The following is a 27406-nucleotide window of genomic DNA, read 5'->3' as shown; positions in this document are numbered from 1 at the left end:
GCTCTGCGGCAGGTGGGATCTTCCTGGACCAGGGCTCGAACCTGTGTCCCCTGCATTGGCAGGTGGATTCTTAACCACTGCACCACCAGGGAAGCCCCCATTCAGTCTTACATATAATGAAATGTGTTGTTAGGAAAATTGTGATATGTACTTTATGATTTGAATGTATAGGATCTTTTGTTTATAATGCCTTGTTCCATTTTTCAGATTATCTTTTTACTTGAATTGCTCCATTTGGAGTCTGTTAGATTGTAGCATATATTTGATATGCTGGAAGGCCATACTGGTATCATTCTTTTACGTGAACTTGGTTATTCCTTGGACCGCATAATATTCTCTTCTTATGGTTAGTTTCTTACTATAAAAATTTTCTAAAAGGAATAAAAAGGGCAGCTTCTTTTTCAACCACTATCAGAACTGTGCTAAAACCTATGTGAAAACTTCTGATTTAGCATTTAGTTTATATTTCTTTCCAGATAGAATTTTTCCACAGACAAGCAATTATTCTTCCCAAACTCCATCTAAGAGGATACAATTTCTTCTACTTTCTAAAACCTGATCTTACACAGTAAAAATGCCAGTTTTGCTTTGTCTGAGATGAATGCAGAAAAGAAGATAATTGTTTATTTAATGCTTTGGTTTATATGATTCAGATTTCCTGAAGCTTTTATTCCCCCTTTGGGAAGGTTTGGGAAAGAAGTTCTAAACTTTTGTTCAGTAGAAACTTCTGTAAATTCTCAAGTATTGTGTTTAGATTGTGAAAGGTAAAGGCTGTGCCATTCTTGATATAAATGAACAGATTCTCTTACTGACATGGTACAATACATCACCAAAATTTATCTACTGTATCAATGCCAGGGACTGGAAAAGGGGGATATAAATAAAGTTGGAGAAGTCATAACTTTGGGCTCCTAACCTCAGGACTCTGGTCAGTAAAGTCTTTAATCTCTGTGTTGAGAAGAGTTATGATAACATTGAAGGGAAGATAAATGTGTGGTCTGTATTGCCAACTCCTAATCCAGGGAGTGATGCTCATTTTGTATTTTGACTTGGTCCAAAAGGTCTATGTTTTGAGGCTGGCTTCTCCACTCAGTGTGTATGCTTTAAATGGGAACAAGCAATCATTATTTGCCTTGATCAGAGCCATGTAATTATCTTATTATAAAAAGAATGGCATTCCTCACATTTTCTACACAGGGATGGTGACATTGACTCATTAATGGTGGCTACCTCAATGTCTTCCTCATCACAGCTCCAGTAGCCACCATTAATGAATCAATGTCACCATTGGATCAAGGATAAGAATAAGAAAACTAATGAAAGCCAGGAGTAAAAGTCTCCCATTCTCATCCCTGCAAGCTAGACCCAGAATTCGCTACTTTCTTTCTCTTACAGAACAAGGAAAGACCGAGAAAAGAATGCCTGTTTCTATCTTCAGAGCCAGCAGAAATTATGTATGGATATTTACCAAACACTTGAAATTGAAAAATTTAAGGCAACAGCAAGTAGGACCTGATTTCTTTGTCTATAGAAATGTATAGTAAGACCTATGGAGAAAAGTGGGTTTAGAGATACATTTTGGAAGTAAAGGGCAGAGAAAGAATAAGCAACACACTCAAATGATACCACAGGATAAAGGAGGGAGTGAGGGAGTGAGGTCTAGCTCAGGGTGCGGTATAATATCCTACACCCCTCCTCCTGCTAAACCTCTACAGCTTAGGTGAATTGCCTATGTCCTTGAGTAAAGAAATGCATAAAACTTCATTGGAGTCCTCTGTGTGTCCAATTCAGATAGCAATGACCCTTGAAGCGATAACCTTGCCTACTCAAACCTGTTTACATAATGGATATCACAGGCTGTTGGTTGGTATTATTGATTGTGAGGTGCCTCTACTCAAGTTGATGCAACTGAAGATACTGCAAGTTTGATTCCTGGTCCTCCAAGGATGGTTAGGGACACTTTGTGGGCCAGAAAAAAAGTTTCTCAGGAAAAAAAAAAAATTAAGAACACTTAAATAATACCTTATTGTCCTTTATTAATGGTTCAAGTAGGTCCTTGGTTATTTAAATGGCAGCATATACTCATCACCCTTATAGTAAAAGGGAGCTAAATAGAAACTAAGCAGCACATACCCAAAACCCGTTCTGCACACCATAGGACACAGAAACATTTGGAGGTGCAAGCAGTTGCCTTCAGAACAGTGTGGGGCTGAGTCAGCTCTCCTGCCCAGCAGTCTGCAGTCAGGACTTAGCTTGTAGGTGGCAGTTGGGGAAAGAAATATAGATGTTCAAGTTTTATGTAATGTGTTGAATTTCTTCTCTCTTTCACTCAGAAACCTAGGTGTCCCTTTTTTGTTTGAATCTTATAGGTTGCAAAGAAAAGGGATATATAATGGAAGCTTATTATAAGGATTTGCAAGAGGAAAGGGCAGCTAGAATTTGTGAGGTGCAGCAATTGCCTTCCAAGCAGGCCTTATGGAGACTGGTTTGACATTTGGAAGCTGGAAGATTGTTCAGGGGAACTTACTGATTCCTCAGAAGCAGGCATTTTTACATGGTGTTCTAGTGCTCTATGATTTGGGTGACTTTTTTTTTGTTCTCCCTGTATCTCTGCTTCTAAGATTCTGGGATCTATAAATGCTTTTTAACTATTCATCACTCTAGCTTATGTTTATCGTAGCATCTGCTTTCTCAAGGTTTTTGCAACTATTATCTGAGTCTCGCTGCATGCCTTAGAGTTACAGGAGAATCTGGTTCATTTGGAACTTCACCATCCGGTTCAAGGAATATCCGATGGGCAGGGCTTTTTGTCACAGTAGACTGGTGGCTGTCCTATACTTTGGTAAAGTCAAGGGGGCACAGCCAACATGCTTGTGAAAAATTGGACAGTGAGGGCTAGCCATTCAAAATAATTCAGCTGAAGACATTCCAGACTGATTCCTGGCTCCTCAGAGAATGCTTAGAGATACCCAGGGGGTCAGAAAATGAAGAAACATTTTAGGTGCAGTCAACTTTGGTTAAAGGGGAGGGCACAGCTGTCTATGGTCCTGGATGCCACTTGCCTAGTCAGAAGGCAGCAGTGAACATGGACTTTTTCCTCAGAATCACTTGTAGGAATAGCAGGCATTTGGGTTCTTTTCTTTTTTTTCTTCCATTCCTTCCCAGACTAGAAATAATATAATAATGAAATGTTTATAAAGTTTCTTAAGAATGAGGACCCAGGGTACCAGTTGTGCAGAGAGCTACTGACCAGGAAATGGATGGCCTGGTGGGATCTGCTGGATGGTGGCCCTAAAGAAATGTGGATCCTCTAGCAACAAGAGGTGTGAAGAGAGAGGACCTTCAAGATGGTGGAGGAGTAAGACATGGAGATCATCTTCCTCCCCACAAATACATCAAAAATACATCTACATGTGGAAGAACTCCTACAGAACACCTAGGGAATGCTGTCAGAATACCTCACACTTCCCAAAAGACGTGTGGCTGACAAGGTCTTGGTGTTCTGGCCAGGTGTCACGCCAGAGCCTCTGAGGTGGGAGAGCCGAGTTCAGGACATTGGGACCACCAGAGATCTCCTGGTCCCACATACTGTCAATCGGCGAGAGCTCTCCCAGAGATCTCCATCCCAACGCTAAGACCCAGCTCCACTCAACGACCAGCAAGCTCCAGCGCTGGACACCCCATGCCAAAAAACTAGCAAGACAGGAACACAACCCCACCCATTAGCAGAGATGCTGTCTAAAAATCATAATAAGTTCACAGACACCCCAAAGCACACCACTGGGTGCAGGCCTGCCCACCAGAGGGACAAGATCCAGCATTATCCACCAGAACACAGGCACCAGTCCCCTCCACCAGGAAGCCTACACAACCCACTGAACAAACCTTACCCACTGGGCACAGACAACAAAAACAATGGAAATTATGAACCTGCAGCCTGTGAAAAGGAGACCCCAAACACAGTAAGTTAAGCAAAATGAGAAGACAGAAAACAACACAACTGATGAAGGGCAAGGTAAAAACCCACCAGAGCACACAAATGAAGAGGAAATAGGCAGCATACCTGAAAAAGAATTCAGAGTAATGATAGTAAAGATGATTCAAAATCTTGGAAATAGAATGGAGAAAATACAAGAAACGTTTAATAAGGACCTAGAAGAACTAAAGAACAAACAAACAATGATGAACAACACAGTAAATGAAATTAAAAATTCTCTAGAGGGAATCAGTAGCAGAATAACTGAGGCACAAGAACAAATAAGTGACGTGGAAGATAAAATAGAGTAAATAACTACCACAGAGCAGAATAAAGAAAAAAGAATGAAAAGTATTAAGGACAGTCGTAGAGACATCTGGGACAACATTAAATGCACCAACATTCGAATTATAGGGATCCCAGAAGAAGAAGAGAAAAAGAAAGGGACTGGGAAAATATTAGAAGAGATTATAGTTGAAAACTTCACAAATATGGGAAAGGAAATAGTCAGTCATGGCCAGGACGTGCAGAGAGTCCCATACAAGATAAATCTAAGGAGAAACATGCAAAGACACATATTAATCAAACTATCAAAAATTAAATACAAAGACCAAATATTAAAAGCAACAAGGGAAAAACAACAAATAATGTACAAGGGAATCCCCATAAGGTTAACAGCTGATCTTTCAGCAGAAACTCTGCAAGCAAGAAGGGAGTGGCAGGCCATATTTAAAGTGATGAAAGGGAAAAACCTACAACCAACATTATTCTACACAGCGAGCATCTCATTCAGATTCAACAGAGAAATTAAAACCTTTACAGACAAGCAAAAGCTGAGAGAATTCAACACCACTAAACCAGCTTTACAGCAAATGGTAAAGGAACTTCTCTGGGAAAGAAACACAAGAAAAGGAAAAGAACTCCAATAACAAACCCAAAGCAATTAAGAAAATGGGAATAGAAACATACATATCAGTAATTACCTTAAATGTAAATGGATTAAATGCTCCAACCAAAAGACATAGACTGGCTGAAAGGATAAAAACAAGACCCGTATATATGCTGCCTACCTGAGACCCACCTCAGACCAAGGGACACATACAGGCTGAAAGTGAGGGGATGGAAAAAGATATTCCATGCAAAAGGAAACCAGAAGAAAGCTGGAGTAGCCATTCTCATATAAGACAAAATAGACTTTAAAATAAAGATTATTACAAGAGACAAAGAAGGACACTACATAATGATCAAGGGATCAATCCAAGGAGAAGATATAACAATTGTAAATATTTATGCACCCAACATAGGAGCACCTCAATACATAAGGCAAATGCTAACAGCCATAAAAGGGGAAATCGACAGTAACACAATCATAGTAGGGGACTTTAACACCCCACGTTCACCAATGGACAGATCATGTAAAATGAAAATGAATAAGGAAACACAAGCTTTAAATGATACATTAAACAAGATAGAATTAATTGGTATTTATAGGACATTCCATCCAAAAACAACAGAATACACTTATTTCTCAAGTGCTCATGGAACATTCTCCAGGATAGAATATATCTTGGGTCACAAATCAAGCCATGGTATATTTAAGAAAATTGAAATCATATCAAGTATCTTTTCAGACCACAACACTATGAGACTAGATATCAATTACAGGAAAAAATCTGTATAAAATAAAAACACATGGAGGCTAAACAATACATTACTAAATAACCAAGAGTTCACTGAAGAAATCAAAGAGGAAATTTAAAAATACCTAGAAACAAATGATAATGAAAACATAATGACCTAAAACCTATGGGATGCAGCATAAGCAGTTCTAAGAGGGAAGTTTATAGAAATATAATCCTACCTCAAGAAACAAGAAACATCTCAAATAAACAACCTAATCTTACACCTAAAGCAATTAGAGGAAGAAGAAGAAAAAATCCCCAAAGTTAGCAGAAGAAATCATAAAGATCAGATCAGAAATAAATGAAAAAGAAATGAAGGAAACAATAGCAAAGATCAATAAAACTAAAAGCTGGTTCTTTGAGAAGATAAACAAAATTGATAACCATTAGCCAGAATCATCAAGAATAAAAGGGAGAAGACTGAAATCAATAGAATTAGAAATGGAAAAGGAGAAGTAACAACTGACACTGCAGAAATACAAAGGATCATGAGAGATTACTACAAGCAACTATATGCCAATAGAATGGACAACCTGGAAGAAATGGACAAATTCTTAGAAATGTACAACCTTCCTAGACTTAACCAGGAAGAAATAGAAAATATGAACAGACCAATTACAAGCACTGAAATTGAAACTGTGATTAAAAATCTTCCAACAAACAAAAGTACAGGACCAGATGGCTTCACAGGTGAATTCTATCAAACATTTAGAGAAGAGCTAACACTTATTCTTCTCAAACTCTTCCCAAATATAGCAGAGAGAGGAACACTCCCAAACTCATTCTATAAGGCCACCATCGCCCTGATACCAAAACTAGACAATGATGTCACAAAGAAAGAAAACTACAGGCCAATATCAATGATGAGCATAGATGCAAAAATCCTCAACAAAATACTAGCAAAAGGAATCCAACAGCACATTAAACGGATCATACACCATGATCAAGTGGGGTTTATCCCAGGAATGCAAGGATTCTTCAATATACGCAAATCAATCAATGTGATATACCATATTAACAAATTGAAGGAGAAAAACCATATGATCATCTCAATAGATGCAGAGAAAGCTTTCAACAAAATTCAACACCAATTTATGATAAAATCCCTTCAGAAAGTAGACATAGAGGGAACTTTCCTTAACATAATAAAGGCCATATATGACAAACCCACAGCCAACATAGTTCTCAATGGTGAAAAACTGAAACCATTTCCACTAAGATCGGGAACAAGACAAGGTTGCCACCTCTCACCACTCTTATTCAACATAGTTTTGGAAGTTTTAGCCACAACAATCAGAGAAGAAAAAGAAATAAAAGGAATCCAAATCAGAAAAGAAGTAAAACTGTCAGTGTTTGCAGATGCTATGATACTATACATAGAGAATCCTAAAGATGCCACCAGAAAACTCCTAGAGCGAATTAATGCATTTGGTAAAGTTGCAGGATACAAAATTAATGCACAGAAGTCTCTTGCATTCTTATACAGTAATAATGAAAAATCTGAAAGAGAAAGTATGGAAACACTCCCGTTTACAATTGCAACGAAAAGAATAAAATACCTAGGAATAAACCTACCTAAGGAGACAAAACACCTGTATTCAGAAAACTATAAGACACTGATGAAAGAGGTGAAAGATGATACAAACAGATGGAGAGATATACCATGTTCTTGGATTGGAAGAATCAACATTGTGAAAATGACTGTACTACCCAAAGCAATCTACAGATTCAGTGCTATCCCTATCAAACTGCCACTGGCATGTTTCACAGAACTAGAACAAAAAATTTCACAATTTGTATGGAAACATAAAAGACCCCGAATAGCCAAAGCAATCTTGAGAAACAAAAACAGAGCTGGAGGAATCAGGCTCCCTTTCTTCAGACTATACTACAAAGCTATAGTAATCAAGACAGTATGGTACTGGCACAAAAACAGAAAGATAGATCAATGGGATAGGATAGAAAGCCCAGAGATAAACCCACGCACATATGGTCACCTTATCTTTGATAAAGGAGGCAAGAATATACAATGGAGAAAAGACAGCCTCTTCAATAAGTGGTGCTGAGAAAACTGGACAGCTACATGTAAAAGAATGAAATTAGAACACTTCCTAACACCATACACAAAAATAAACTCAAAATGGATTAAAGACCTAAATGTAAAGCCAGGCACTATAAAACTCTTAGAGGAAACATACGCAGAACACTCTATGACATAAATCACAGCAAGATCCTTTTTGACCCACCTCCTAGAGAAATGCAAATGAAAACAAAAATAAACAAATGGGACCTAATGAAACTTAAAAGCTTTTGCACAGCCAAGGAAACTGTAAACAAGATGAAAAGACAACCCTCATTGTGGGAGAAAATATTTGCAAATGAAGAAGCTGACAAAGGATCAATCTCCAAAATATACAAGCACCTCATACAACTCTATATCAAAAAAACAAACAACTCAGTCCAAAAATGGGCAGAAGATCTAAACAGACATTCCTCCCAAGAAGATATACAGATTGCCAACAAACACATGAAAGAATGCTCAACATCACTAATCATTAGAGAAATGCAAATCAAAACCACAATGAGGTATCACCTCACATCAGTCAGAATGGCCATCATCAAAAAATCTACAAACAATAAATGCTGGAGAGGGTGTGGAGAAAAGGGAACCCTTTTGCACTGTTGGTGGGAATGTAAATTGATAGAGCCACTATGGAGAACACTAGGTAGGTTCCTTAAAAAACTAAAAATAGAACTGCCATATGACCCAGCAATCTCACTAATGGGCATATACCTTGAGAAAAACATAATTGAAAAAGAATCATGTGCCCCAATGTTCATTGCAGCACTATTTACAATAACCTGGACATGGAAGCAACCCAAGTGCCCACGGACAGATGAATGGATAAAGAAGATGTGGCACATATATACAATGGAATATTACTAAGCCATAAAAATAAATAAAATTGAGTTATTTGTAGTGAGGTGGATGGACCTAGAGTCTGTCACACAGAGTGAAGTAAGTCAGAAAGAGAAAATAAAATACCGTACGCTAACACATATATATGGAATCTAAAAAAAAAAAATTTTTATGTGAATTATCTTACTTAATTCTTACAACCATGCTATGATATACTCAATTTTATTGTATCCATTTGGTAGATGAAAAATTAAGGCTTAGAGAGGTATAATACCTCATCCAAAATTACATAGTGAATTGCCTGAACCTTACCTTAGACTCTGGCGCTTATGTCAAGCTTTTTGGGGAAGATTAGCAGCACGTGGAAAGGAATATGATGGATTAAGCCCTGTGTTTTACATTTTATCTGTAAATTGGCATATTAGTGGTATGTGTCTCATAGAGTTTTGCATATTAAGAATAAGTGATGTACCTAAAGCATTTAGCATGTTGACTGGACCTACAAAAAACAATAAATGCTAATTATTATTATTAAAATTTTTATGAATGATTAGGAGTAACTCTATTTGGAATAATACATGTGCAAAGGTTTTATTTAAGTATAAATAATGTAGTGTAAGCAGAGTTGAGATATCGCATCTTGCATCTTACTAGTGACTAGCCACAGGGCAGACTATGGTGCCACTGACGGGAACATCACTTGACTGTCTCTTTACTGTCTAATAACTTTAATTATGTCTTTCTTTTCTTCATGCACTCTGTGATCCTTCTTACTGCCTCTCTCTTTCATCTCTTCCTCCATACTTCTTCAAATTTTCCAGCAATTTTCCTATATGTTTTTCTGTGTCACTTACCTCCCCAGCTCTCAGAATTGGCTGTAATATTGCGTTTAGGAGCCTGCCTGGGAGTTGTATTTCTCATATAAGGCCTTAGGGATTGATCTCTCCCACCAAAATGTTATTTGAGCAATATAATTTTTAATACGAGTAAGATGAAAATAGGTAGATATGCCCTCCTGCATCCAATCCTGAGAATTCAGGAGGAAACGTTTTAATTTATTTGTGGGGAAATTGTTTTTCAGCGTGGAGTCCCTTTTTTCAAAATTACGTTTATGTAAAGATATGTTTGATAATGACAATAACTTGCTAGTAGACATATTTAACGATGTTAGTTCCTTGAGAGGAGGCTCTGGTCCTTGTCCTTCTATTTCCAGCACCTAGCAGAGTGCACATAGTAGGTGCTTAAAAATTGCTGGAGAAAAATAGAGACATAAATTACGATAACTAGTTAATTGTTATGTAAGTAACATTATATAAATATAATATAATAATAATTACAGTGTGTGAACCTGTACTCCTGTTTTGGACAGTATACCTATTGACAGTGTTCAAACTCAGGTCTCATTAATTCTGGGAGATTTATGGACAGAAATACATACGTACCTCACAAACACAGCCTAAACCTAATTTAATCAATAATTTAAATACTTGCCTCACTCTGGAAACCTAACATTGGTGATGGTATGCACAAATCTATATGACTTCCTAAAAAAGCCCAATGAAGATTTTCAGAACCGCTCTACTCCCTGAAAATGTCCCGGGGATAAAGCCTTAGTAGACTTTTTTTTCTGTTTGCAGGCATGTTTTAACTGGCCTACTTGAAATATTTTTAAGAAGCTTAGGGAATCCACAGTTATTATCTGAGAATTCCACGTTTATATTTTTGGTTATAGCAGAGCGACTTTAAAATTTGACTTATAAAGAAAGACTTCTGAATACCAGGTGATTCATATTTTACATAAATAAGGAGCAAATCGAGAAGTAAAGGAATTCAGTACGCTCACTAAAATACAATGACTAATGTGCAAATATGGGAAAGGTCATTGTATTTGATGCTCACATTATGCATAAAGAGATGAGGCTTCTTTTGAAGTGTTTATTGTAGTGATTGGCCATGGGACTGAGTTATGAAATCAATGCAGAGTCTCTGAGTCCTGTGGTAACACACTAGTGGCTTAGTACAACCTGGGATACACACACTCGGCTATTTGTGAACATACTTTATGTTTAGAGAAAAAAAAGGAATTAGCCATCTATGGGCCAGTTGAGTAACCTCATAATAAAACATAACAAAATAAAACTGTGAGACAGTTGACATCTCAATATGATTTGATTTAATCCTGTCTAGTGAAAGAACATTTTATGGGCTTTATCATGCGAGTGTTAAAGTAGAGGTTTATTAAAGGGAGCATAGAGTAGTATAGTGACCTGATAGATTTAGTCAGAAGACATGAATTCACTTTATGGCTTTCTTCCTTCTCCTTTTGGTAAAACTAGGCAAATATCAACCTCATTCAGCCACTGATTCTTCATCTTGAAGATGGTGGAAACAATATCTACTCACCTATCACCAAAAAAAATTTTAGGCTAAAATCTAAAAAAAAACCTGTAAAGTGACATAAAATACTAGTTAATCTTCAAAAGTAATAATTTTCTTTTTTGCAAAAGATTTATAAGAGTAAGATATTCTTAAAGACCACACTGAAATAAGGATGGATCTTAGGATACTTGCTGACTTCTCTATGGCTCTTGCAGGATTTATCAGAGTTCTGAAAGATGTTTGTGCATATGTGGCTTTAGTTTCAGTTCTTCATTTGACCTGTTCATTATTTTTTGTGTCACTTTTTGAGGGCCAGATTTCCCAAGCATTTTACCATTTATCTTTTATGCATCTATGCAAGAGACTTATGTGTGCTATTTTTGAATGTTTTTAAAGTAACTATTTGGAATAGTTTTATTCTTTCTATTGATTTTTTTTTTTTTGGCTCAGTTAATAGGTTTAGTGAGTCTAAAATTGAATATCCTGTTTGTATAGCTGAAGCAGGTAATGGGTAATTATTATTACCTTGAGGCTGGCAATATTCACTTGAGAGTAAAAATTACATTGATTCTCTGGTTTGAGTAAAAATACCCTCTACAGAAAATGTTTATAACACTTTCTTCTAGTCTTTTTTTTAACTCTTTATAACTGTCGTATCTCAGTTCCACAAAAAAATGAGTTTATAGTTGTATTGAAGACAATTATCTCCAAATAGTCTTTGTTTAGTTATTTAAATAATTTCTATAATTGAGAAGATGTGGATTGGTTTTAGCTAATAACATAGTTTTCTAAATACTTTAATGAAATAAATCTCTCCATGCAGTTCAGGTCTAACTAGATTATTTAATGAAATACCTTGAGAAAATTGATTCAGCAGTCCTGGGTTACCAGCTGTGTAACCTTGGGGAAGTTAGCTAATCTCTCTGATCCTCAGTTTTCTCTTCCATGAAATAGTGAGATAAATAATAATACCCAGTCTAGCTACATAGATTTGTGGTTGAGATCAAATGATGCTTATACATTGTACAAGGATGTACTGTAAAGTGTTAAATATTACATACACATTTAAAAATATTAGCAGATATCTTTAGCACACTAAAACATCATTTAAATACATTTCAATGTGGAAGGCTCTTTCCTTCTTGAAATGCCTTTGTTGAAAGAAAGGCTACCAATTTCTGACTATCTTTTTTGTTTCCCTCTATTGTATCCTCTTCCTCTGTATCTCTTCAGTGTAACTATTAGTATCCTTTGGTGTTTGATCTGCCCTCTTCACTCCTTATAGCCCACTGGTTGGAATTTTTCTGTCATTCACTAATCCATCTGGCATGACAGTCTCCGGAATCGTATTCCTCATTGTGGAAAATTGTAATGGCATTCATCCAACCATTCATGCCAGAAATATTTCTTCTTTAACTTCTATATTCAGTAGATTACCAAGATTTGTTAAATTCACCACTCAGTTATTTCCCAGATCTCTCTATAGATGCTGTCCTTGTTCAAGTCTCTCTCAACTTGGATGGTTGGAAGAGCCACTTGATTTTTGTCTTCAGTCTCACTTCAACCCAAATGAATCCTCCACCATTCTGTTTAAGTGAGCTTTCTCAAATACTTTTGGACTTTGCTTTCACATGGTTTGTAATTCCGTATGCTTTTTGATGGGTTCCTGTAGAGGACAAAGTACAAACTCCATATTATGGCAAACATTTTTCATACTGTGTTCCCATAGGCACCTCACTCCAGGTAAACAGACCTGGTGGGATTTCCCAAAATAGAGTATGAATTCCAAAACTCTGTACCTTTGTACATGTTCTTTTCTTGAAATGACCCTTCTCCTTTTCACCCCTCATTGCCTGGGAAAATGCTCACCTCAAACATAACTTTCTCTCTTGAGTTTTACCTGTGTCAAGACACTACATGCCTTTGTGATTTTATGAAATCCTTCGCACTTCAGGACTACAGCCTTTAAGAAGATTCCATTAGAATTATTTTTCTCACATTTGTATTCCTCAGTAGGCTGAGCTTATTCTTTTCTGGTCTTTTTTTCTCCTAAAAAATGTTTGTTAAAGTTTACTGATAGAATGAATGAGGGGTAATGCAGTTTCGTTTTTCATTTCTTATCACTTCCAAAATAAAAAGGCTAGGAGAAGGCAAGGAAACTCAGGAAACAGGAAGAAGGCAAGGAGCTGGTGCTAAGCTGCCATCAGCCTTGACAGAAAGAAACCTCTTTCCCTGTTCGTTATGTGCTTCAGAAGAGATTGGTTTTGATTCATGTTGTTTGTAACAACTTAGGGCCTGTCCTCTGTTCCTCTATTTTGTCTTTAAAGCATATTTGTAGACACCATTATGTAATGAATAATATATCACAATAAGTTTTTCTGAGGCTTCAGATTAGTAAATGGTTTTCTTTTCATGGAAGCGTTCAAAACTAGTGATTCTAACAAACAGTATTTCTCATTTTTGAACAATAGATTTTCTTTCTCTCTCTAATCTAAAGATCTCGTAGGTACATTCAGTTATTACAAACATCAGATAAAAACATATTCTGAAAGAAATATACATAATACTTTTTACTTATGCTAGGTTATTTGCCTGTGGCATTATATCTATTTTTTAAGACCAAAACCAAATGTCTGAGTAATACGTTAATAAGATTTAAAAGCAGCACATTGTTATCAGAGAACCCTGAAGTACAATGGCATGATCATATTCCTGAAGCCCATGATCCATCATGACAGGGAGCTCATGTATCATATTGTCATGGCAACAGGATGTCTTCTAAGGTTTAAATTTGTTTGTGTTGCAGATCCATAACTTTAAAAGCTTATCCAAAGCTTTTAAAGAGCAACTTGTATTGCTTTCATGGTTCATGCTGTATGCTAAAAATTCATGGCTATTTTGCAAATGGTAATTTGAGTGTTCTTTACTTTTGTTCTTTTTGTCTCTAAAGTGCGCAGTTATCAGACTAAAATGGTTATGCCTGAGTGTTTTGTTTTGTCACTTGTGCGGCTTCAAGACAGAACTGTTGGGGGTAAAGATTTGCTTCCCTATATTTGCTATGCAGAGACTCTGGATTTAGGCTTTTGGATGTAAAGATGTATATTCTTTCACTGAGGCTATAATGATGAAAAGCAAACAGTATTTTAACCTCCTGAATATTCCAAACTTAATGAGCTTACTGTGTTGTTCGGAAAAGCCAAAACATTGCAGCACCCTCCGTGCTTTCTGCATGGCAAAGACAATTCTCTTGCCCAGGGAGTCTCTGTAAACACTGAGGAAAAACAATGATCAATGGTCCTCCTGATCATTTCTTTAGTAGAATGTCCTTGACACCCTTCGCATTGTAGCACAAGGCTGACAGTTATGTTCTCATTTGGAAGCAGCGAGCAGAGAATCAGGGGAGTAGGAATCACAAAGGGTGAGAGGCTGAGAGTGAGGGAGAATGGAGGGAGGGGAGAGAGACAGCGAGAGAGACAGAGGCAGAGAGCCCTTTGTTGTTGCCTTCTTTGCAACTGTTAACCCCTTAGAGCTAGAGATGGAAATTTCCCACATCAACAAGCGCTGTATTATCCCCTCCAGTGAAGCAAATTGTTTTTGTAAGTTAGTTTTGTCTTTAAAGAGGCATACAGATGAAGGTTATGAAGTGAACGTGAAATAGAAAAGGCCCTCTGTGATGGTGTTAGTACTGAATCAAGAGGAAAGGCATCTGCAGATTAAAAAAATTACTAAACTGGGAACTAAACTCGACTGAATTTTTTTTTTTTTTCTATTGCCAATTATTTGTCTCGGGGTATTCCTATATGGGTGATGAAAAAGACAAGATGCAAGATATTCCATAGGTTTTTCAAGTGGATCTCAGGAGTTTTTGTCTTGTTCCTATTTTTGTTGTTTGATATTTTGTTTGTTTTTTTTTTTTTTTGGCTTCTTTCTGGATGTAATAAAGATTACAAGAGTTAAAATCTTGGAATTTTTATGCCTGCGTATCTACTATCAGTTTGGCAAGAAATATGGCAAGTGAAATATGACTTTGTAACGTTCATAAAGTCAGTTCCATTATTTATAATTTGATTTTACAAAACTCAATTTGTGGGTCTAATTGTAATTAGTATTCATATCTCCTTCTGAAGCCCTTAGCCATAAGCTTTAGGAAAGAAAATCAGGAATATTGTGTTAGATAAGAATAAAGAAGCAACCCTTTGTTTGGTCAGCAAAAATTAATCCTTCACGTCTGTTGTTGGGAAAATGACTAAGCTTCTAACATCCCTGGTGATGATACAGTATGCCTATTGCAGAAAGATAGACAGTAACATTTTAATATCACATCAAGCCAGACATTCAAGGGCATGGTTTACTCCAGGTTCTGGGTGTATACTGTACATTTTTCTTTTTGTTTGCTCAAGTCTGGGACTATTTATGACTATTAGAGACACTCAGTAGATCTTTGGTGGCTTGAAAGAGTGGAGACTTGCTGTAAACTTCAACTTTTCCTAAGAAAATTGCTTTTGGTAATGGAAAAGTTTTTAAAGAAATATTTTTCTGTTGGGAATAAGTATCTGTTGGTAATACCTTAATAATATTAAGTATGCATCCTTAGAATACTTTTCACAGAGCCAGGATTTTATTTGAGTTGTGTTGGAGAAAAGGTCCATCTGTGTAAAGTACAGCTGGACACCTCTCTATTCCATTCCCCTACCCCAGCCCCCTGACCACGCTAAGAGAAGACCAAGCTCAAACTCATCTGAAGGAGAGAGAATCATCACCAGGAACAGAGACTGTTTCACTTCTTCAGTGACTATTTGTGAGGAATATTCAGTCAAAGTGTAGTTGGTTGAAATGTGATGTGCCCCCCTCTTGTCCCCAAAAAGAGACACATCCATGTTAAATCCTTGGAACCAATTAATGTTACCTTATTGGAAAAATGATTTTTGCAGATGTGATTAAGAATCTTGAGATGAGATCATCCTAGATTATTGTGTGAACCCTAAATCCAATGACAAGTGTCTATATACGAGAAAGACAGAGGGAGTTTTGAGACAAACAGCAGGAAAGAAGATGATGTGACCATGTAGGGGTGATTGGAGTGATGCAACCACAAGTCTAGGAATTCCAACTGCTACCAGAAGTTGGAAGAAGCAAAGAATAGAATCTCCCCTAGAGCCTCTGGAGGGAGGCTGACCCTGCTGATCCCTTGATTTTAGGCTTCTGACTTCCATAACTGGAAAAGCATAAGTTTCTGTCTCGTTTGATGATGACAAGTTTGTGGTAATTTGTTATAGCAGCCACAGGAAACTAATGCACAGAGGATCACCAGATCTGACTCATATGTGATGGTTGCTGCTTTGCCAGCATCCCTTCTCCCACGCCCGCCCCCATATCAGCCTGTGCAGAATCCTAGGAGGGAAGAAACTAGTTAGAAATTGAGGAAGCCATCATTTTGGCTTTGGCTTTGAGTTATGCCTGCTTCCTTCTGCAAACATTCTCCTTGGCTGTTATGCATCATCCTGCTCCAAATCCACCAACTTTAGCATCATTGGCTTTTGCTTCTAATTTACATCCTCCCTCTGCCTTCCCTTCTTTAACCTCAGTATGCCAGGTGTTATGTCAATAAAATGTAGTTTCTTCTCAATAGAATATTGTTTGTGTCTCTTAAAACCTCTAAGGTTTTCTCTTTTTTTTGAAACACAGCTTTTGCAACTTCTGGACTTTCCTCCAAAAAATTCTAGGTTTAACTAAGAATTGATCATAGAGGAATGTCAACCAAATGGAATATATAGAAAAGGGCTGGCTGCCAAATGCAGTCTCTTCTTTTGCTTCTGATTTTAGTGATCCATGTGGGGTTTTTTCCCCCTTGTAATTATCAATATCCTTTATCCTTTATGGCTAGCACTCGCCATCCTCCTAAAAATCATAGCAGTCTGAACGAACAGTAACTAGTGAGTTTGTTTCTTTTTAGCAATTTTAGGTCAAAAGCTGTTGAACAATTCTGGTCATAGAAAAATAGGAGATCTTGGCTTGTCTTAATAGCAACAAATATAATTTCTGAAGCATTACATGAAATGATTGACTTAGAAGAGATGGATTGTTTACTCATGTTTGCTTTCACATCTAGGAGACAGAGATATTACTCTAATGGCAATGGTTTAAAGGATGGACAAGGCTATAAACTCTCATGGCTTCATCCTTTGCCACCATCTAATATGTAGAAATGTAATGGCAGGGATTAGACTTTAATATATGGTAGCTGATAAAATTGATTTTTTCTGAAACATATTTTGATTATGTGTATAGAGCATAGAGCTTAATGGCTAACAATGGACAAAAGTTTGATGAAAAATTTGATGCTTTCTTTGGTAGCACCAGGTAAAAATCCCATTTAGCAATGATGTGGTTGGTCATTGTGGAACTGCTCTCTTACATAATAGTTGGAAATTGTTTTAAAAATCCAGCACTATTCTAAGTTTAAACAGGAATCTGCATAATAATTAAGCTTGTGATCTTTTGAATTAGATAAATAGGATTAAAACTTTGGCTCTGAAACATATTCCTAGACTTGTGTGTCATCCGACTTAATTATTTGTTCCTCATTTTCCACATTATCATTGGGATGGTTACAATACCTATCTGAAAGAGTTACAAAAATTAAAGGAGGCCATGTAGAGCAAACACTTTGAACAATGGGTGTCATGTAGTAAGTGCTCAGAAAATGTGTATTATTGCTTCTTTGTATCAAACCTTGGAAATTCTTAACTATATTTTTTAGTATAAACCCAGAGAAGATGAAGAGGAACATGTAAACTGGTGTGAGTTAAGCATCTCCTGCCCTGCTCTCAAGGTCTTGACAATAATTTAGGGAAGCAATAAAATCTGAAAAAGGAATTGATTAAGATGCAAAAGAAGAGAGGATTTTTACATGAAGTGACAACTAATTTAAAATCTAATAAATAAAAATAAGGACTGAATTAAAGTCAACTTAGAAAGCTAATAGCATTAAAGAATGCTTAATCAATGCAGGTCTTGAATTTACAACAGTTGTACTTTACTCCAAGATAAAACAAAAGTATGATGAAGCCAGACAACACTTCTCCATAATTTTTGTTTTTATCTTTGCTTTTATGAAATACTAAGATAATCAGAGATAGGAGAAGGAAGAGAGGAAAGAGAAAGCAATCAGCAGTATTTCAGGGCTTGGCAATGGGGAACGTTAGGGATTTAGTCCTTCTAAAACTAATAGAAGGCAAGTTGCATTACTCTCACTTTATAAGTGAAGGTGTAGGGGAGGAAAATTTTTCCTCTACCCTTTTGGGTTCTTTTGGCTGGTCTAATGCAATTGACATAAAACAGATTAACAGGAGAAAAACAAATTTAGTGTTATATATATGGGAACCCCACATACATGAGTCTCCCAGACAGTCAGGCAACTGAGGCTTATATGCCATCCTGAGCTAAGGAGAAGGGGTTAAGGGTCAGGGCTTCATAGGAAAGGAAGGCAATTCACAGGAAGATGGGAAGAGCAAGTGTTTGGTAAACAAGCCTTTGCCATGCTATGTAGAGATAATGGCACACAGAGAGGACTTTGAACAAATGGACCCTGCCTGCTCACCGCCCATCCCCCACCCCCTTACCACATCTAGCCCACACTCTTTGTAGTTATCTCTGGTGATAGTTCTCTTCCTGGACCAGACCCCGCCCCCGCCCCCGCCCCCCCCCCGCCCCCCCCCCCCCCCCCCCCCCCCCCCCCCCCCCCCCGTCTAAATTCTTTAGCAGTTAAGGGGGAGGTGAAAAGCCCTTCTTGAGTCTGCTTGCTGGGCCTTGATTATCTTCAGCTCAAAATAATCCACATGCCAAAGTGGCACAATCTGGGGCAGCCTGCCCTGGACTCCATCAAAGTAACTGAGGCTCAGAGAGGTTAAATAACCTGTCCAATATCTTCAGGTTCTAAGTGGTTAAAAAAAGTGCTGTCCACCTGACCGGAGTTTAAGGTTGAGTTGATAATAATCAATGAAAAGGAAATCTGGGGAAGAATTTCACCTGGTAGAATTGGGCTTTCTCTCTTTCTTAATGCTCTGAATTGAGTTATCTTAATGTATTGATTTATTAGTGTTCTGAATGGTGTCATGGGGGGAGAAAACAAACAGAATATATGAGAAAACAGTTCTCTGTTTTCTCTCTTGGATTCAAATTCCTAGGGAAACAATTCAAAGTGGATGGGACATTACCTCACCAAGGCTCATCTCTGACGTCAGTTCAGATATCCTGTTACTTTGGATAATTTAGGCAAGTAAGCCAACAGGTCTAGTTTTCACATAAAGTAAGAAATTCCAGGCTTTCAAAATCTGAGCTCTGAGCAAACCATATTTTGGAAGCAGTAAAACATGTAGTCATTAAAAATATACTTAAGAGTGAGAAAATAATTTAAAACTCAGTTCTTGGTGTATACCCTAAAGCCATGGGGTCCTTAAACTGTGGTTCTCATGCCAGCAGCATCAGAATCTCTTGGAAGCTAGTTAGCAATGCATATTTTTGGACCCATCTGTAGAATCAAAATCTCTGGGGTGGGGCTCAGCAATGAGGCTTAACAAGCCGTAGGTAATTCTGATGCACATTAAAGTTTGAAAACCACTGCCCTAGATCTGCAAATGATTAAATAAAGGAAAGGAGAAGGAGGGAGATCTATGAATGAGATTGCAGGGGTTTCTCTTTCTAAGGAACAGAGTGGAACAGTGATAGAAAAACAAAGGGAAAGGTCACCTTAAAAAAAAAGTCTTTAGGAAATGATATGACTTAGACACGCTATCAGGGCTCCAAAGGTGGGCATTTGTCTTCTTGTACCTCACTGCGGAGGAATGCAGAGGCAAAAGGACAGAAATCAAAACACAAAGAAAAAGTCAAAAGAGGCCTTGTGCCCACATTCTGCTTCCTAATACAACCAAGAGCAGAAACCTCAGGAGTTTCTGAGCATTGGGATGATGGTAGAGATGAGCATAGATTGCTCCTGTCTCCAGACCTTGCTGAGGGGTCTCGGAGTCAGTACTGCAGGTGACTGAGCTGGGGTGTTTCTGTCTGGATTATGTTCCTGAGGTCTGCCCTCCAGCCTTAGGATGAATGTGTAGGATGTTGGAGGAGCAATGTGAGCATTGTTTCAGTTTGATGGTCTTTAGTGGTCCCTCTGCCCAATGTGGCTGTGCACCTGAGCCTCATTTCTCATTGCTTTGTGAAATAGTGTTCAAAGCCACCTTGTTTCCACCAGTCAGCACCTATCAGAGCACTTTGAGGTAAATGCCAACCAGTTGTGGTATCTGGGAAGAATGTAGTGTTGATGCTGGAGCTCCTGGCATGATATTGCAGAAATTATAGAATAGAATCATGCAAGTAGCCATAGTTCTTGAGATCTAATCCAGACTCCTTGCTTTTCAGTAAAGGAAATATAACCATGGAGAAATTAAGTGACCAATACAAGGTCACACATTAGTGGAGCAAAGACAACTCCATGTTTCTGGTTTTAATTTACTCAACAAATGCTGATTAAGCATCTATTAAGTGCTAGGCAGTAGGTGAACAATGATAAGACAGTCCTTGCTCTCAAAACTCTTGCCACCTAGTGGACAAGCTAGGTAAGAAAACAAGCGATTATGTGGAATTTAATAATTTTAATGATGAAGATAAGGCTATGGCACTCTATGATCATGCAAGTGGGGCACCTAAGTCAAATCTGGAGGGTGTAAATGACTGCTGTGAACCAATGACAGCTCTGTGCTGTCCGTCCCTTTCCTTTTTGAATGGGATTATCTTTGGCTGTCATCCTATGCTTGCTTCACCACTGTATGTTGGGTGTGTGGGGAACAGATAAGCAAAGAAGCCTTGTTGGTTCATAGGTCTGTAGTTTGAGAAGACTGTCCCCCCGGAATTGCACTTGAGGCTGTCTTAAATGAGAGATCAGGGGCTTCGAATCAATCCCATAATGGGATGAGCCTGTGGAGCTCTTGGGAGGAGGATGAATATATGGCAGTGGCTAGAGGGCAGACTGTGGTCAGTACATTTCAAAATGGTCATCACCAAGTCCCTCCCTAGCTATATGTACATGCTGATCTTCACAGCACGATGTGATATCTCATTCTCCTCTTGTTAAATCTGGACTATCCCGTTAAATCAGATCAGTAAAACACAGCAGAAGTAACCTTTGGGGACTTCCAAAGTTAATTCATAGGAAAGCTCATCGTTTCCACCTGGGACTCTGGGAGCATTGTGCTTGACGTGCTCCCTCTTGGAACCCAGCAGCCATGCTGCAGAAACCCAAGCCATATGGAATGGCCACAGCTGACAGCCCTAGCTGAGCTCCTTGCCCACAGCCAGAATCAGCTGCCAACCGTGTGTGTAAATCATGCTGGACATCAGCCTAGGGAAGTCTTCAGATAACTGCAGTTCTAGGCCAACATCTGTCTGCAGCTGCACGAGACCCCAAGTGAGAACTGCCCAGCTGTGCCCAGTCAACCTACAGAACCAGGGGAGGTCACAGTGACTCACTTAGAGCCCTCGAGTTCTGGGATGCTTTGCTATATGGCAACGGACATCTGAAATACCATCTTACACGTAAGGAAGTTCAGGCCTAAAGACCTAAAGTAACTCGTTAGAAGCAACAGAGTAAGTCACAGAGCCTGAACTTTAAGATTAGAGTCAGATTATTTAATTCCTCTGCATTCCCTCTTACCCATTATATTTTATTTCTTCCTACTGTTAACAGCTCAGACCCTCACTATATGAGGTTGATTGAGCCTCATTATCTGTGAAATGAGACTAGTAAGTACACTTAGCTCATAATTTTTTTATGCCTGTATGTGTGAGATTAGATGACTTGTCACAGGTTATATAACTTGCAAAAAGTTACAACTAGAATTTGAACATAGGATGTTTCTTATTCCTAAATTTGAGTTCTCAACTATTACACAATACTGCTTCCTAAAATTAGTAGAATGAAGGCCTAGTGTGCCTTCACTCTTTCAAGAACGTTTTCATAAACTTCAGCATCTAACTGTGGTAAAATTCAGAGGAATCAAAGTTCTTATAGTAGCGGTTGGGAAGTGCTTAAACCGTCCATGAAGAGAGGCCAAGATTGGGAATCCCCTTACTGCCTTTAAAAAAAAAAGGGTTTATTGAGATATAATTAACATCCAGTGAAATTCACCCTTTGAAGTGTATAATTCAATATTTTTTCAGAGAAGTGTGCAGCCATCACCACTATCTAATTCCAAAACTTTTCTTTACCCATGGAAAAAGAAACCCTGTACGCTTTAGCAGTCATTTCCTGTTAGTCCCTACCCCTTAATCTCTTTTTTAAAAGATTTTTTATTTTACATCTTTATTGGAGTATAACTGCTTTACAATGGTGTGTTAATTTCTGCATTATAACAAAGTAAATCAGTTATACATATACATTTGTTCCCATATCTCTTCCCTCTTGCGTCTCCCTCCCTCCTACCCTCCCTATCCTACAAAGCACCGAGCTGATATCCCTGTGCTATGCGGCTGCTTCCCACTAGCTATCTACCTTACGTTTGGTAGTGTATATATGTCCATGCCTCTCTCTCACTTTCTCACAGCTTACCCTTCCCCCTCGCCATATCCTCAAGTCCATTCTATAGTAGGTCTGTGTCTTTATTCCTTTCTTACCCCTAGGTTCTTCATGACATTTTTTTTTTAATTCCATATATATGTGTTAGCATACGGTATTCGTTTTTCTCTTTCTGACTTACTTCACTCTGTATGACAGACTCTACGTCTATCCACCTCATTAAAAATAGCTTAATTTCGTTTCTTTTTATGGCTGAGTAATATTCCATTGTGTATATGTGCCACATCTTCTTTATCCATTCATCTGTTGATGGACACTTAGGTTGTTTCCATCTCCAGGCTATTGTAAATAGAGCTGCAATGAACATTTTGGTACATGACTCTTTTTGAGTTATGGTTTTCTCAGGGTATATGCCCAGTAGTGGGATTGCTGGGTCATATGGTAGTTCTATTTGTAGCTTTTTAAGGAACCCCTATACTGTTCTCTACAGTGGCTGATCAATTTACATTCCCACCAACAGCGCAAGAGGGTTCCCTTTTCTCCACACCCTCTCCAGCATTTATTGTTTCTAGATTTTTTGATGATGGCCATTCTGACTGGTGTGAGATGATATCTCATTGTAGTTTTGATTTGCATTTCTCTAATGATTAATGATGTTGAGCATTCTTTCATGTGTTTGTTGGCAGTCTGTATATCTTCTTTGGAGAAACATCTATTTAGGTCTTCTGCTCATTTTTGGATTGGGTTGGTTTTTTTTTGTTATTGAGCTGCATGAGCTGCTTATAAATTTTGGAGATTAATCCTTTGTCAATTGCTTCATTTACAAATATTTCCTCCCATTCTGAGGGCTGTCTTTTGGTCTTGTTTATGGTTCACTTTGCTGTGCAAAAGTTTTGAAGTTTCATTAGGTCCCATTTGTTTATTTTTGCTTTTATTTCCATTTCTCTAGGAGGTGGGTCAAAAAGGATCTTGTGATTTATGTCATAGAGTGCTCTGCCTATGTTTTCCTCTAAGAGTTTGATAGTTTCTGGCCTTACATTTAGGTCTTTAATCTATTTTGAGCTTATTGTTGTGTATGGTGTTAGGGAGTGATCTAATCTCATACTTTTGCATGTACCTGTCCAGTCTTCCCAGCACCACTTATTGAAGAGGCTGTCCTTTCTCCACTGTACATTGCTGCCTCCTTTTTCAAAGATAAGGTGACCATATGTGCGTGGGTTTATCTCTGGGCTTTCTATCCTGTCCCATTGATCTATATTTCTATTTTTGTGCCAGTACCACACTGTCTTGATTACGGTAGCTTTGTAGTATAGTCTGAAGTCAGGGAGCCTGATACCTCCAGCTCCGTTTTTCATTCTAAAGATTGCTTTGGCTATTCGGAGTCTTTTGTGTTTCCATACAAATTGTGAATTTTTTTGTTCTAGTTCTGTGAAAAATACCAGTGGTAGTTTGATAGGGATTGCATTGAACCTGTAGATTGCTTTGGGTAGTAGAGTCATTTTCACAGTGTTGATTCTTCCAATCCAAGAACATGGTATATCTCTCCATCTATTTGTATCATCTTTAATTTCTTTCATCAGTGTCTTATAATTTTCTGCATACAGGTCTTTCGTATCCTTAGGTAGGTTTATTCCTAGATATTTTATTCTTTTTGTTGCAACGGTAAATGGGAGTGTTTTCTTGATTTCACTTTCAGATTTTTCATCATTAGTATATAGGAATGCCAGAGATTTCTGTGCATTAATTTTGTATCCTGCTACTTTACCAAATTCCTTGATTAGCTCTAGTAGTTTTCTGGTAGCATCTTTAGGATTCTCTATGTATAGTATCATGTCATCTGCAAACAGTGAGAGCTTTACTTCTTCTTTTCCGATTTGGATTCCTTTTATTTCCTTTTCTTCTCTGATTGCTGTGTCTAAAACTTCCAAAACTATGTTGAATAAGAGTGGTGAGAGTGGGCAACCTTGTCTTGTTCCTGATCTTAGTGGAAATGCTTTCAGTTTTTTACCATTGAGGAAGATGTTGGCTGTGGGTTTGTCATACATGGCCTTTATTATGTTGAGGAAAGTTCCCTCTATGCCTACTTTCTCCAGGGTTTTTATCATAAATGGGTGTTGCATTTTGTTGAAAGCTTTCTCTGCATCTATTGAGATGATCATATGGTTTTTCTCCTTCAATTTGTTAATATGGTGTATCACATTGATTTGCGTATATTAAAGAATCCTTGCATTCCTGGAATAAACCCCACTTGATCCTGGCGTATGATCCTTTTAATGTGCTGTTGGATTCTGTTTGCTAGTATTTTGTTGAGGATTTTTGCATCTATGTTCATCAGTGATATTGGCCTGTAGTTTTCTTTCTTTGCGACATCCTTGTCTGGTTTTGATATCAAGGTGATGGTGGCCTCCTGGAATGAGTTTGGGAGTGTTCCTCCCTCTGCTATATTTTGGAAGAGTTTGAGAAGTATAGGTGTTAGCTCTTCTCTAAATGTTTGATAGAATTCGCCTGTGAAGCCATCTGGTCCTGGGCTTTTGTTTGTTGGAAGATTTTTAATCACGGTTTCAATTTCAGTGCTTGTGATTGGTCTGTTCATATTTCCTATTTCTTCCTGATTCAGATTTGGCAGGTTGTACATTTCTAAGAATTTGTCCATTTCTTCCAGGTTGTCCATTTTATTGGCATAGAGTTGCTTGTAGTAATCTCTCATGATCTTTTGTATTTCTGCAGTGTCAGTCGTTACTTCTCCTTTTTCATTTCTAATTTTATTTGAGACTTCTCCCTTATTTTCTTGATGCATCTGGCTAATGGTTTATCAATTTTGTTTATCTTCTCAAAGAACCAGTTTTTAGTTTTATTGATCTTTGCTATCGTTTCCTTCATTTCTTTTTCATTTATTTCTGATCTGATTTTTACGATTTCTTTCCTTCTGCTAACTTTGGGGTTTTTTTAATTCTTCTTTCTCTAATTGCTTTAGGTGCAAGGTTAGGTTGTGTATTCAAGATGTGTCCTGTTTCTTAAGGTAGGATTGTATTGCTATAAACTTCCCTCTTAGAACTGCTCTTGCTGCATCCCATAGATGTTGGGTCGTCTTGTCTCTATTGTCATTAGTTTCTAGGTATTTTTTAATTTCCTCTTTGATTTCTTCAGTGATCACTTCGTTATTAAGTAGTGTATTGTTTAGCCTCCATGTGTTTGTAGTTTTTACAGATCTTTTCCTGTAATTGATATCTAGGCACTTAGTGTTGTGGTCCGAAAAGATACTTGATACAATTTCAATTTTCTTAAATTTACCAAGGCTTGATTTTGACCCAAAATATGATGTATCCTGGAGAATGTTCCATGAGCACTTGAGAAAAATGTGTATTCTGTTGTTTTTGGATGCAATGTCCTATAAATATCAATTAAGTCCATTTTGTTTAATGTATCATTTAAAGCTTGTGTTTCCTTATTTCTTTTCATTTTGGATGATCTGTCCATTGGAGAAAGTGGGGTGTTAAAGTCCCCTACTATGAATGTGTTACTGTCAATTTCCCCTTTTATGGCTGTTAACATTTGCCTTGTGTATTGAGGTGCTCTTACATTGGGTGCATAAATATTTACAATTGTTATATCTTCTTGGATCGACCCCTTGATCATTATGTAGTGTCCTTCTTTGTCTCTTCTAATATTCTTTATTTTAAAGTGTATATTGTCTGATATGAGCATTGCTACTCCAGGTTTCTTTTGGTTTCCATTTGCATGAAATATCTTTTTCCATCCCCTTACTTTCAGTCTGTATGTGTCTCTAGGTCTGAAGTGGGTCTCTTGTAGACAGCAAATATATGGGTCTTGTTTTTGTATCCATTCAGCTAATCTGTGTCTTTTGGTGGGAGCATTTAGTCCATTTACATTTAAGGTAATTATCGATATGTATGTTCCTATTCCCATTTTCTTAAATGTTTTGGGTTCGTTATTTTAGGTCTTTTCCTTCTCTTGTGTTTCTTGCCTAGAGAAGTTGCTTTAGCAGTTGTTGTAAAACTGGTTTGGTGGTGCTGAACTCTCTCAGCTTTTGCTTGTCTGTAAAGGTTTTAATTTCTCCATCAAATCTGAATGAGATCCTTGCTGGTTAGAGAAATCTTTGTTGTAGGTATGTCTCCTTCATCACTTTAACTATGTCCTGCCACTCCCTTCTGCTTGCAGAGATTCTGTTGAAAGATCAGCTTTAACCTTATGGGGATTCCCTTGTGTGTTATTTGTTTTTCCCTTGCTGCCTTTAATATATTTTCTTTGTATTTAATTTTTGACAGTTTGATTAATATGTGTCTTGGCGTATTTCTCCTTGGATTTATCCTGTATGGGACTCTCTGTGCTTCGTGGACTTGATTAACTATTTCCTTTCCCATATTAGGGTAGTTTTCAACTATAATCTCTTCAAATCTTTTCTCAGTACGTTTCTTTTTCTCTTCTTCTTCTGGGACCCCGATAATTCGAATGTTGTTGCATTCATTGTTGTCACAGAGGTCTCTGAGACTGTCCTCAATTGTTTTCATTCTTTTATCTTTATTCTGCTCTGCAGTAGTGTTTTCCACTCTTTTATATTCCAGGTCATTATCCGTTCTTCTGCCTCAGTTATTCTGCTATTGATCCCATCTAGAGTATTTTTAATTTCATTTGTTGTGTTGTTCATCATTGCTTGTTTCATCTTTAGTTCTTCTAGGTCCTTGTTAAATGTTTCTTGCATTTTGTGTATTCTATTTCCAAGATTTTGGATCATCTTTACTATCATTATTCTGAGTTCTTTTTCAGGTAGACTGCCTATTTCCTCTTCATTTGTTAGGTCTGGTGGGTTTTTATCTTGCTCCGTCATCTGCTGTGTGTTTTTCTGTCTTCTCATTTTGCTTATC

This window comes from Phocoena phocoena, chromosome 11 (assembly GCF_963924675.1).
Source record: "Phocoena phocoena chromosome 11, mPhoPho1.1, whole genome shotgun sequence".
In the NCBI taxonomy this organism is placed as follows: domain Eukaryota; kingdom Metazoa; phylum Chordata; class Mammalia; order Artiodactyla; family Phocoenidae; genus Phocoena; species Phocoena phocoena.
Note: the sequence above shows the minus strand (reverse complement) of the source record.